The sequence below is a fragment of the Macaca thibetana genome, chromosome 8 (genome assembly GCF_024542745.1).
Source record: "Macaca thibetana thibetana isolate TM-01 chromosome 8, ASM2454274v1, whole genome shotgun sequence".
NCBI lineage: Eukaryota > Metazoa > Chordata > Mammalia > Primates > Cercopithecidae > Macaca > Macaca thibetana.
The window spans coordinates 710883-722737 of NC_065585.1; the positions used below are offsets into that span (position 1 = coordinate 710883).

The 11855-nt window shown below is 43.8% G+C and overlaps 1 protein-coding gene across 1 annotated transcript in view; it reads right to left on the reverse strand.

Annotated features, from left to right (window-relative positions):
- Window positions 1-11855, reverse strand: part of KIFC2 (kinesin family member C2) — a 109983-nt gene that overhangs the window by 77771 nt on the left and 20357 nt on the right. The window lies entirely within an intron of this gene.

Sequence of the window (11855 nt, forward strand, 5' to 3'; positions counted from 1 at the left end):
GAGAGCCTCCTGTAGCTGAAGCCAGATATGAGTCCTTTTCTATAAAAATGCTAAAAGAAATGAAAGAGGGAGTAAAACAGTATGGACCCAACTCTCCTTACATGAGAACATTATTAGATTCCATTGCTCATGGACATAGACTCATTCCTTATGATTGGGAGATTCTGGCAAAATCCTCACTCTCACCCTCTCAATTTTTACAATTTAAGACTTGGTGGATTGATGGGGCACAAGTTCAGGTCCGAAGAAATAGGACTGCCAATCCTCCAGTTAACATAGATGCAGATCAACTATTAGGAACAGGTCAAAATTGGAGCACTGTTGACCAACAAGTAATAATGTCAAATGAAGCCATTGAGCAAATCAGGGCTATCTGCCTTAGGGCCTGGGAGAAAATCCAAGACCCAGGAACCGCCTGCCCCTCCTTTAATACAATAAGACAAGGCTCTAAAGAACCCTACCCTGATTTTGTAGCAAGACTTCAAGATGCTGCTCAAAAGTCAATTACCGATGAGAATGCCCGTAAGGTCATAGTGGAGTTGATGGCATAAGAAAACGCCAATCCTGATTGTCAATCAGCCATTAAGCCATTAAAAGGAAGGGTTCCCGCAGGATCAGATGTAATCTCAGAGTACGTTAAAGCCTGCGATGGAATTGGAGGAGCTATGCATAAAGCTATGCTTATGGCTCAAGCAATCACAGGAGTTGCTTTAGGAGGACAGGTTAGAACATTTGGGGGAAGATGTTATAATTGTGGTCAAATTGGTCATCTAAAAAAGAATTGCCTAGTCTCAAATAAACAAAATGTAACTACTCAAGCTACTACAAGAACAGATAAAGAGCCACCTGGCCTATGTCCAAGATGTAAAAAGGGAAAACATTGGGGTAATCAATGTCATTCTAAATTTGATAAAAATGGGCAACAGGAACAACAACCCCCACTGCCACAAGTGTCTCAGGGAATAAGCCAGTTATCACAATACAGCAATTATCCCCCGCCCCTTCAGTCTTCACATGACCTCCCCTCCTCTCTCCTTTTCTTTTTTCTTTCTTCTTTTGAGACAGAGTTTCAGTCTGTTGCCCAGGCTGGAGTACAGTGGCACCATCTCACGTCACTGCAACCTCTGCCCCCCAGATTCAAGCAATTCTCCTGCATCAACCACCCGAGTAGCTGGGATTACAGGTACCCACCACCACACCTAGTTAATTTTTATATTTTTAGTAGGATGTGGTTTTATCCTGTTGGCCAGGCTGGTCTCGATGTCCTGACCTCAGGTAATCCACCCACGTCAGCCTCCCAAAGTGCTGGGATTACAGGTGTGAGCCATTGCGCCCGGCCCACATGACCTTCTTTCTTGTGTTTCTATCTCTTCTGGTTATTTTTATTGTATGTTTTTTGAGACGGAGTCTCACTCTTGTCACCCGGGCTGGAGGGCTCACTGCAACCGCTGCCTCCTGGGTTCAAGCGATTCTCCTGCCTCAGTCTCCCGAGTAGCTGGGATTACAGGTGTGCGCCACCATGCCCGGCTAATTTTTGAAGGGGGCCAGCCCCTCCACACCTGTGGGTATTTCTCGTCAGGTGGGATGAGAGACTGAGAAAAGAAATAAGACACAGAGACGAAGTATAGAGAAAGAACAGTGGGCCCAGAGGACTGGTGCTCAGCATACTGAGGACTCGCACCAGCACCAGCCTCTGAGTTCCCTCAGTATTTATTGATCATTATTTTTCCTATCTTAGCGAGGGGAGTGTAGCAGGGCAACAAGTGGGGAGAAGGTCAGCGGGGAAACATGTGAGCAAAGGAATCTGTATCATGAATAAGTTCAAGGAAAGGTGCTGTGCCCGGATGTGCACGTAGGCTAGATTTACATTTCTCTCTTTTTTTTTTGAGACGGAGTCTCACTCTGTGGCCCAGGCTGGAGTGCAGTGGCGCGATCTCAGCTCACTGCAAGCTCCGCCTCCCGGGTTCACGCCATTCTCCTGCCTCAGCCTCCTGAGTAGCTGGGACTACGGGCGCCCGCCGCTGCGCCCGGCTAATTTTTTTTTTGTATTTTTAGTAGAGACGGGGTTTCACCGTGGTCTCGATCTCCTAACCTTGTGATCCGCCCGCCTCGGCCTCCCAAAGTGCTGGGATTACAGGCGTGAGCCACCGCGCTTTACCCAAACATCTCAGTGTAGCAAAGAGTAACAGAGCAGCAGCGCTAGATTTATGTTTTTCTTTACCCAAACATCTCAGTGTAGCAAAGAGTAACAGCAGTATTGCTGCCAGCATGTCTCACTTCCAGCCACAGAGCGGTTTTCTCCTATCTCAGAATAGAACGATTGGGAATGGTGGGAATGGTCGGCTTTACACCAAGACATTCCATTCCCAGGGAGGAGCAGGAGATGAAGTCTTCCTCTTATCTCAACTGCAAAGAGGCCTCCCTCTTTCTTTTTTTTTTTTTTTTTTTTTTTTTTTTTTTTTGAGACGGAGTCATGCTCTGTCGCCCAGGCTGGAGTGCAGTGGCCGGATCTCAGCTCACTGCAAGCTCCGCCTCCCGGGTTCACGCCATTCTCCTGCCTCAGCCTCCCAAGTAGCTGGGACTACAGGCGCCCGCCACTTCGCCCGGCTAGTTTTTTGTATTTTTTAGTAGAGACGGGGTTTCACCGTGTTAACCAGGATGGTCTCGATCTCCTGACCTCGTGATCCGCCCGTCTCGGCCTCCCAAAGTGCTGGGATTACAGGCTTGAGCCACCGCGCCCGGCGAGGCCTCCCTCTTTCACTCCTCCTCCTTAGCACAGCACAGACCCTTTACGGGTGTTGGGCTGGGGGATGGTTGAAGGGGTGGCCTGCCCCTCCACACCTGTGGGTGTTTCTCGTAAGGTGGAACGAGAGACTTGAGAAAAGAAATAAGACACAGAGACAAAGTATAGAGAAAGAAAAGCAGGGGCCCAGGGGACCGGCGCTCAGCTTATAGAGGACCCACGCCGGCCCCGGTCTCTGAGTTCCCTTAGTATTTATTGATAATTAAAGACAGGGGAGTGGCAGGACAATAGGATCAAAGAAAAAAGAGGAAATCGGCAGTAAGACATATGAACAAACACCTCTGTGACATGAATAAGTTCAAAGGAAAATGCTGTGCCTTGAGATGCATATGCAAACATCTCCATAAACCTTTTAGCAGCATAGTTTCAGTCTATCACATGGGGAGAAACCTTGGACAATACCTAGCTTTCCTAGGCAGAGGTCTCCTCGTGTACGTGTCTCTGGGTAGTTGAAATTAAGAGAATGGTGATGACTTTTAACCAGCAAGCTACCTTCAGGCATTTGTTTAACAAAGACACATCCTGCACAGCCCAAAATCCATTAAACCTTGAGTCACCGCAACACATGTCTCTTGCAAAGGACAAGGTTGGGGGTAGGGTCACAGATTAACAGCATCACAAATACAGAACAAAATGGAGTCTCTTATGTCTACTTCTTTCTATATAGACACAGTAACAGGCTTATCTCTCTTCCTTTTCCCCACATTTCCCCCTTTTCTTTTCAGCAAAACCACGATTGTCATCATGACACCGAGATTACATACTTCACAAAGTAATAGAATATCACAAAGCAAGTGGAGGCAGGATGAGATCACAGGATGGTGTTAAAATTAAAATTTTGGGGCATGCATAGTCATGGATAACATCTTATCAGAAAACAGGGTTTGAGAGCAGACAACCTGTCTGACCAAAATTTATTAGGTGGGAATTTCCTCGTCCTAATAAGCCTGGGAGCGCTACAGGAGGCCGGGGCTTATTTCATCCCTTCGGCTTCAACCGTAAAAGGCGGCACGTCTCCAAGGGGGTCCTTTATGGGCCTACCCTCAGAGCGCATTCTCTTTCTCAGGGCTGTTCCTTGCTGAGAAAAAGAATTCAGCGATATTTCTCCTATTTGCATAATGAAAAGAGAAGAAATATGGCTCTGTTCCGTCCGGCTCACCGGCGGCCAGTTCAAGGTTGCCTCCCTTGTTCCCTGAACATTGCTGTTATCTTATTCTTTCTTCAAGGTGCCCAGATTTCATATTGTTCAAACACACATGCTCCACAAACAATTTGTGCAGTTTAAGGCAATCATCACAGGGTCCTGAGGTGACATATATCCTCCTCAGTTTACAAAGAAGATGATAGAATTAGGAGATTAAAGTAAAGACAGACATAAGAAATTACAAAAGTATTAATTTTGGAGAACTAATAAATGTCCATGAAATCTTCACATTTTATGTTTTTCTGCCGTGGCTTCAGCCAGTCCCTGCATTCAAGGTCCCTGACTCCCCGCAACGTTCTCCCTCCCTTTTCCTCTATATAAATGTGCCATGGCGATGAAGGCTTGTTCGTTCTCTCGATTTTGACGCAGGATTCTTCGACTGGTCCGGCACACTAAAAACAAGCCAATTAAACAGAGACACATAATTCCAAAATTTACTGCAGTAGAGTTTCCAATAGACTTAATCCAAGTCGTGGGGTTTAATTCATAAAGATGTTTTGCCACTTGATCTAACGCCTCAGCTCCAGGCACAATATTCAAGTGACTTTGAGAGGCTTCAAAAATTTGTTCTTTTAATTTAGAAATGTCTAAAGTGAGATTATCTTCTCTTCCCTGTAGATGGCGTCTAACCATGTCCCAGTGATGTTTAGACTCATTATAAACTTGGGGTGTAATACAAAAATCTGACGTATTCCAGTCACACTGTAACTGGAAATGATGTTCCAAGCTCATGAGTCTATCTCCCATCCAAATGACTGTTTGTCTAAGATCATTAATTTCATTTGCCAATTTTTGATCAGTACCAGATTGTGAATTCCACAACCTTGTGGAATTCTTTTGCCAATTGTCAACAAAGCTTACTGTCTGAACAGAAGAGTGCAATGCAACTCCTGCCACAGTGGCTATAGCTGTGACTGCAATTAATCCCATAATCACTGTAATTAAAGTAAAAATGAATCTTTTGCATCTACTTAAAATGCCTTTTAATACTTCAGTCAAAATATGGATGGATGGTGAGGCCTCCCATGGTCGGTCCATGGACACAGGGATCCACACGCCTTCTCTTGCTCTCACCAGCAGAATACGGTGCTGCCAATCAAAAGTTGAATCAATGCAAATAAACAATCTGCAATTTTCACAAGTTATAGTTTGGGAGTCTGGTTTAATAACTATATTTCCTATGACTAACATATAAGGGGGCTTTACACAACTTTGTAAAGGAACTGTTAGACTGGAATTTAGGTTGATAGATTAAAATGGCTTTTAATCTCTTGTTTCTATAGTTTGATTTCCAGACCAAATTCTAAGGCGGTATGAAGCCACAGTAAGCCTCCATAATTCTGGATGTTCAGGACCAAAAACAGGACTTATCATTTTTGGTCTTGGAGTAGAGATTCCCTTTTCTCCCCATATCCAAGGGTAGAAAGACTGTAATTTTTTGTGCTTATGTTTATCTAAATTTTCCGTTAAGTCACTATCAACAGTTGGACTCACTAGTGCATGGGACAGAATTGAGTTTGTCCTGCGCAATTGTGGTAGAATTGACCTCGAGGTGCCCAATCTATAACTGTTCCGAATGTATTGTTTTGTAATATCACTGCACTATCGGCCACACATTCTTCCCAAACTAAATCTTTTGATTCTCTGGAAATCTCCTTGGGGCAAGGTTTCCCTTTTGGCCTAAATCTTAATGATCTTTGATAAGAAAAGTCTTGTAAATAGTTTACCTGTGGTTTGAGTCACATTCCGCTTACCATGTGATAAGTAAATCTACTGGTGGGACTGACAGTAGGTACTTCTACCAACCAGTTTTGAATAGCAGGCATTAAACATCCTGGTGCTCTCCCTAGGCAAATAGGAGGATAACGATACCCAATGGAAATATTTATCATCATTCCTTCTTCCTCCGGTTTTGCAGGGCAACGATCATCTGTGGGACCAGGTACCCACACACTATTATTAACATATACTTCAATAGGATTATCCATCCGTGTAACTGCCCGAATTAAGGGCGGGAAAAGGCACATAGGCCCAGTAGGTATAATTAGCTGCAGCTGCTCCTGCAGGCATGGGGAGACTTACCACCGTTGATACAATCATTAAAGCTGTAAGCAGCATTTTTTCTGGGGTTTGTGTCACCTTTGTGCTAGCTAGGCTTTTTTCAGCTAACGGTGTCAGCTTCTTTAACTGTGCCCAGGTCGGCAGCTCCGCCTTCTTGGTGTGTGGTGACTTCATCTGTTCTTCTGATATCATCACTTGGTTCATCATGCGAGTCAATGGTGCTCGATTGCGGTGTTTCTGTCTCCGTGGAGGCGCTTTTCTTTGCATCTCCGATGGGTTCATTGTAGAACTTCAAATGTTTAGTGGGTATCCAAACAGGAAGCTGATTTTCTCCTGGTGAAACACAAGCAAAACCTCTTCCCCAGGTTATCACCTTCCCTATTTCCCATGTCTTATTTTTGTTGTCTTTCCACCAAATCAGTTTTCCTTCATGTGGACTGTTCTTTTTACCAGTAAGATGTTGTTCTGCAGAAGTAGTAGTCTGATTTCTATAAATGTTTAAAAAATTTAAAGTATAGAGTGCTAGATTAAGCTGCATCTGAGGAGTAGTACACTCCTTACTGTCTCCCCCTTTTTTTTGTTTAACTAACTGGTTGAAGGACTTGACCTACGAAAGTTTGACAAATAGTTGGACTATTAAGCATTCCCTGAGGTAGTACTTTCCACTGAAACCTGGTGGCTGGTTCTTTATTATTTATGGCTGGGATAGTAAAGGCAAATTTTTCACAATCTTGCTCTGCCAGAGGAATGGTAAAAAAGCAATCCTTAAGATCAATTATAATTAAAGGCCAGTCTTTTGGGATCATGGCCGGAGAGGGCAATCCAGGTTGAAGAGGTCCCATGGGTTGAATTACAGCATTTACGGCTCTTAAAAGTCCATTAACATATGCCATTTGCCTGATTTTTTCTGAATTACAAATACAGGAGAATTCCAGGATGAGAATGAAGGCTCAATGTGTCCTTTTTTTAATTGTTCCTTTGCTAATGAATGTAAAGCCTCCAGTTTTTGCTTCGGTAGCGGCCACTGATTTACCCATACCGGTTTTTCTGTCTTCCAAGTTAATGGAATGGGTTTAGGAGGCGCTACAGTGGCCGCCCCTAAAAAGGATACCCTATTCCTTTTCTTTCTTGATTTTTCTCAGTCTCAGTTGGGACTTTAATGCCATTTTTATTTTTTCCTAACCCCTTTCCTGGTATATATCCCATTTTAGTCATGATTTTTTGACTCGTGGGGCTGTATAATGGAGCGGGCATAATGATTTCCGCACCCCATTGCTGTAATAAATCTCGACCCCATAGATTAACAGGAATTGAAGTAATCATTGGCTGAACAGTACTTTCTTGATTATCTGGTCCTAAACAATGTAAAATCATCGTACTTTCGTACACTTCTGAAGCTGTGCCTACGCCAAGTCTTGTAACAGCCTTTTGTTTAGGCCAATTTTTTGGCCATTGATTTAAAGCAATGACAGAGATATCTGCTCCAGTGTCTACCAACCCTTCAAACTCTTTTCCTTGAATGATGGCCTTACACACAGGTCTGCTCTCAGAGACCAGACTTGCCCAATATGCAGCCTTTCCTGTCTGATCAGTGCTTCCGAACCCTCCTGTTCTTTTTATCTCACTGTTTCCAACTTTAATAAAAGGTAGGAGTAAAAATTGAGCAATCCTGTCGCCTGGACTGGCACTCCAAGGAATTGAGGAACTAATAACCAATTGAATTTCACCTTTATAGTCTGAATCAACCACACCAGTATGAATTTGAACTCCTTTTAGATTTAAACTTGATCTTCCTAAGATTAGTCCTACAGTCCCCTCAGGCAATGGGCCATATACCCCTGTGGGGATTTTTTGTGGAGGCTCCCCTGGAAGCAGAGAGACTGCTTGTATGGTGCATAAATCTGCTGCACTGCCGCTTGTGGCGGGGGATAATTGCTGTATTGTGATAACTGGCTTATTCCCTGAGACACTTGTGGCAGTGGGGGTTTTTGTTCCTGAAAACCCTGAGGAACAAAGGGCTGAATTTGGAATGCCCCAGTTTGTTGCGGGGCCTGAGGCTGGCCCCTCCTCTCGTTTCCCGACAGTGGTTGCCCATTTTTATCAAATTTAGAACGACATTGATTACCCCAATGTTTTCCCTTTTTACATCTTGGACATAGGCCAGGTGGCTCTTTACCTATTGTAGTAGCTTGAGTAGATACATTTTGTTTATTTGAGACTAGGCAATTCTTTTTTTGATGACCAATTTGACCACAATTATAACATCTTCCCCCAAATGTTCTAACCTGTCCTCCTAAAGCGACTCCTGTGATTGCTTGAGCCATAAGCATAGCTTTATGCATAGCTCCTCCAATTCCATCGCAGGCCTTATCGTACTCTGAGATTACATCTGATCCTGTGGGAACCCTTCCTTTTAATGGCTTAATGGCTGATTGACAATCAGGATTGGCGTTTTCATATGCCATCAACTCCACTATGACCTTACGGGCATTCTCATCGGTAATTGACTTTTGAGCAGCATCTTGAAGTCTTGCTACAAAATCAGGGTAGGGCTCTTTAGAGCCTTGTCTTATTGTATTAAAGGAGGGGCAGGCAGTTCCTGGGTCTTGGATTTTCTCCCAGGCTCTAAGGCAGATAGCCCTGATTTGCTCAATGGCTTCATTTGGCATTATTACTTGTTGGTCAACAGTGCTCCAATTTTGACCTATTCCTAATAGTTGATCTGCATCTATGTTAACTGGAGGATTGGCAGTCCTATTTTTTCGGACCTGTACTTGTGCCCCATCAATCCACCAAGTCTTAAATTGTAAAAATTGAGAGGGTGAGAGTGAGGATTTTGCCAGAATCTCCCAATCATAAGGAATGAGTCTATGTCCATGAGCAATGGAATCTAATAATGTTCTCATGTAAGGAGAGTTGGGTCCATACTGTTTTACTCCCTCTTTCATTTCTTTTAGCATTTTTATAGAAAAGGACTCATATCTGGCTTCAGCTACGGGAAACTCTCCCTCTTGGGCCCCTTCTCCAGGTGGTCTTGCTTCTAATATTACTGGGAATTGCCACACTTCAATATCTCCTTGTTTTCTTGCCTCATCAATAATTTTATGTAACGCACTACCCTGTGTACTAGGCGGTGCTGTAGGATTAAGTCTCATGGTGGGCGGTTGAGGATATGGCACCCTGCCCTGTGGCACTGGAAATGTTCCTGGCTGTCCATACGGATTTTCTGGGGGCTGCTGATACTGTAGTTCAGCTGGCGGTCAGTATTGATAGGCTACTGGCGGCTGGGTCTTATCTTCTACCGGCTGATATTGTGGACACTGTATTTGTATTGGCATTGCCGTGACAGAGACTCTTTTTCTATTTGATCTTCTTTTGGAGTTTGTACTTGTTTAACCTGCATTTGAGGTTGTAAAGTTACAGGAATCTGAGCTGCTGGAAGAGGAGTTGGCCATCGTGGTCTAGACTCTGATGGCTCTGCTAATTCTGGATTTTTTTCTTCTAATTTTAACGTTTCAGGATATACTACCTCCTGTAATTGATTATTGTCAACATTTTGCGTTGACCGAGCCATAGCCGGCTCTGATACACATTCACAGTGTGAACTTTCCTTTCCTTTCCGGGATTCTATCCTTGCCTCTTTTTCACAATCTACTGCACAGCTTTTAGGGACATCAGAAATTGGAACGTTATCTTCTTCTGTTTGCAACGGTTCTAAAGCTACTTTAATAATGACCCAATCATTCCATACTGTGAGCGGAATGATTTTACCTTCCCTACTTGCTTGTTTTAATTCTTTGCCAATTTTTCCCCAATCTTTTAGATCTAAAGTTCCCTGTTCCGGAAACCATGGACAAAACTGCTCTATTGTTTGAAATAGCGTAATTAGATTTTTGGTAGAGACTTTAACTCCCCCTCTTTTTAAGAGAATTTTAATAAAGCTGCCATAAGAGGCATATTTACTCTTAGTTTGCCCCATTGTTACCCTAGGTTCTTCCGAGCGCACAAGCTTACCGCAAGGCTGACTGTAGACGTACTTGGGAGTCTCTGGTCGACTTGTCCTCAATGACCACGCTCCACCGTACCTTCACCTTAGAGAAAAGCTCCACGTTGGGCACCAGATGAAGGGGTGGCCTGCCCCTCCACACCTGTGGGTATTTCTCGTAAGGTGGAACGAGAGACTTGAGAAAAGAAATAAGACACAGAGACAAAGTATAGAGAAAGAAAAGCGGGGGCCCAGGGGACCGGCGCTCAGCTTATAGAGGACCCACGCCGGCCCCGGTCTCTGAGTTCCCTTAGTATTTATTGATAATTATCTTTACCATCTTAAAGACAGGGGAGTGGCAGGACAATAGGATCAAAGAAAAAAGAGGAAATCGGCAGTAAGACATATGAACAAACACCTCTGTGACATGAATAAGTTCAAAGGAAAATGCTGTGCCTTGAGATGCATATGCAAACATCTCCATAAACCTTTTAGCAGCATTGTTTCAGTCTATCACAAGGGGAGAAACCTTAGACAATACCTAGCTTTCCTAGGCAGAGGTCCCTGCGACCTTTGGCCGTGTACGTGTCCCTGTGTAGTTGAAATTAAGAGAATGGTGATAACTTTTAACCAGCAAGCTACCTTCAGGCATTTGTTTAACAAAGACACATCCTGCACAGCCCAAAATCCATTAAACCTTGAGTCACCGCACCACATGTCTCTTGCAAAGGACAAGGTTGGGGGTAGGGTCACAGATTAACAGCATCACAAATACAGAACAAAATGGAGTCTCTTATGTCTACTTCTTTCTATATAGACACAGTAACAGGCTGATCTCTCTTCCTTTTCCCCACAGATGGTAAGGTCTTTCCTTTCCCACGAAGCCATATCTCAGGCTGTCTCAGTGGGGGAAACCTTGGACAATACCCAGGCTTTCTTGGGCAGAGGTCCCTGTGGCTTTCCACAGTGCATTGTGTCCCTGGTTAATCGAGAATGAAGAATGGCAATTTTACCGAGCATACTGCCTGCAAACATATTGTTAATGAAAGGGCACAAACATAGATGTGTACCCGCCCCCCAGCTACACCCTATTGCTAAACCCTTTGTTCTGCTCTCTAATCTTTGCACATATCAGAGATTTTTTAAGTTCTGTAAGTACCTGTTTTTCTGCACGTACCAGAGATTTTGTAAGTTCTGAGGCAAGGTCACAAGACGTGTTTAAGTAAGATAAACTCTTGCTGCCATAAACCAGTTGGGCAACCTGACGCAATATAATTAACTGCCTTTGTGTAAAACTGCTCTCCCGCCTCAAAGGTTGAACCGAAATATCAGACATGGCAGGAACCAATCATAGTTAGCCAAATCGCCTTGTTCAAACACTAGCCAATCATATATCTGATTTGTATAATAATTCTATGCCCACTTTTCTTAGACTATATAACACTGCTCGGAGCTCAGTGGGGGAGCTCTCCTGCCCGTGTCCTTTCGCGAGCGAGTGAGATTTCCAGGTTCGAACCTGTAATAAAGATCCTTGCTGCTTAGCTTTGACTCTGGACTCTGGTGGTCTTCTTCGGGGGATAAACAGTCTGGGCATAACATTAACAAGGCACATCCTGCACAGCCCTAAATCCATTAAACATTGATTCAATACAGCACATGTGTTTGTGAGCACAGGGCTGGGGCTAAAGTTACAGGTTAACAGCATCTCAAAGCAGAAACAATTTTTCTTAGTACAGATCAAAATGGAGTTTCTTATGTCTTCCTTTTCTACATAGACACGGTAACAATCTGATCTTTCTTTT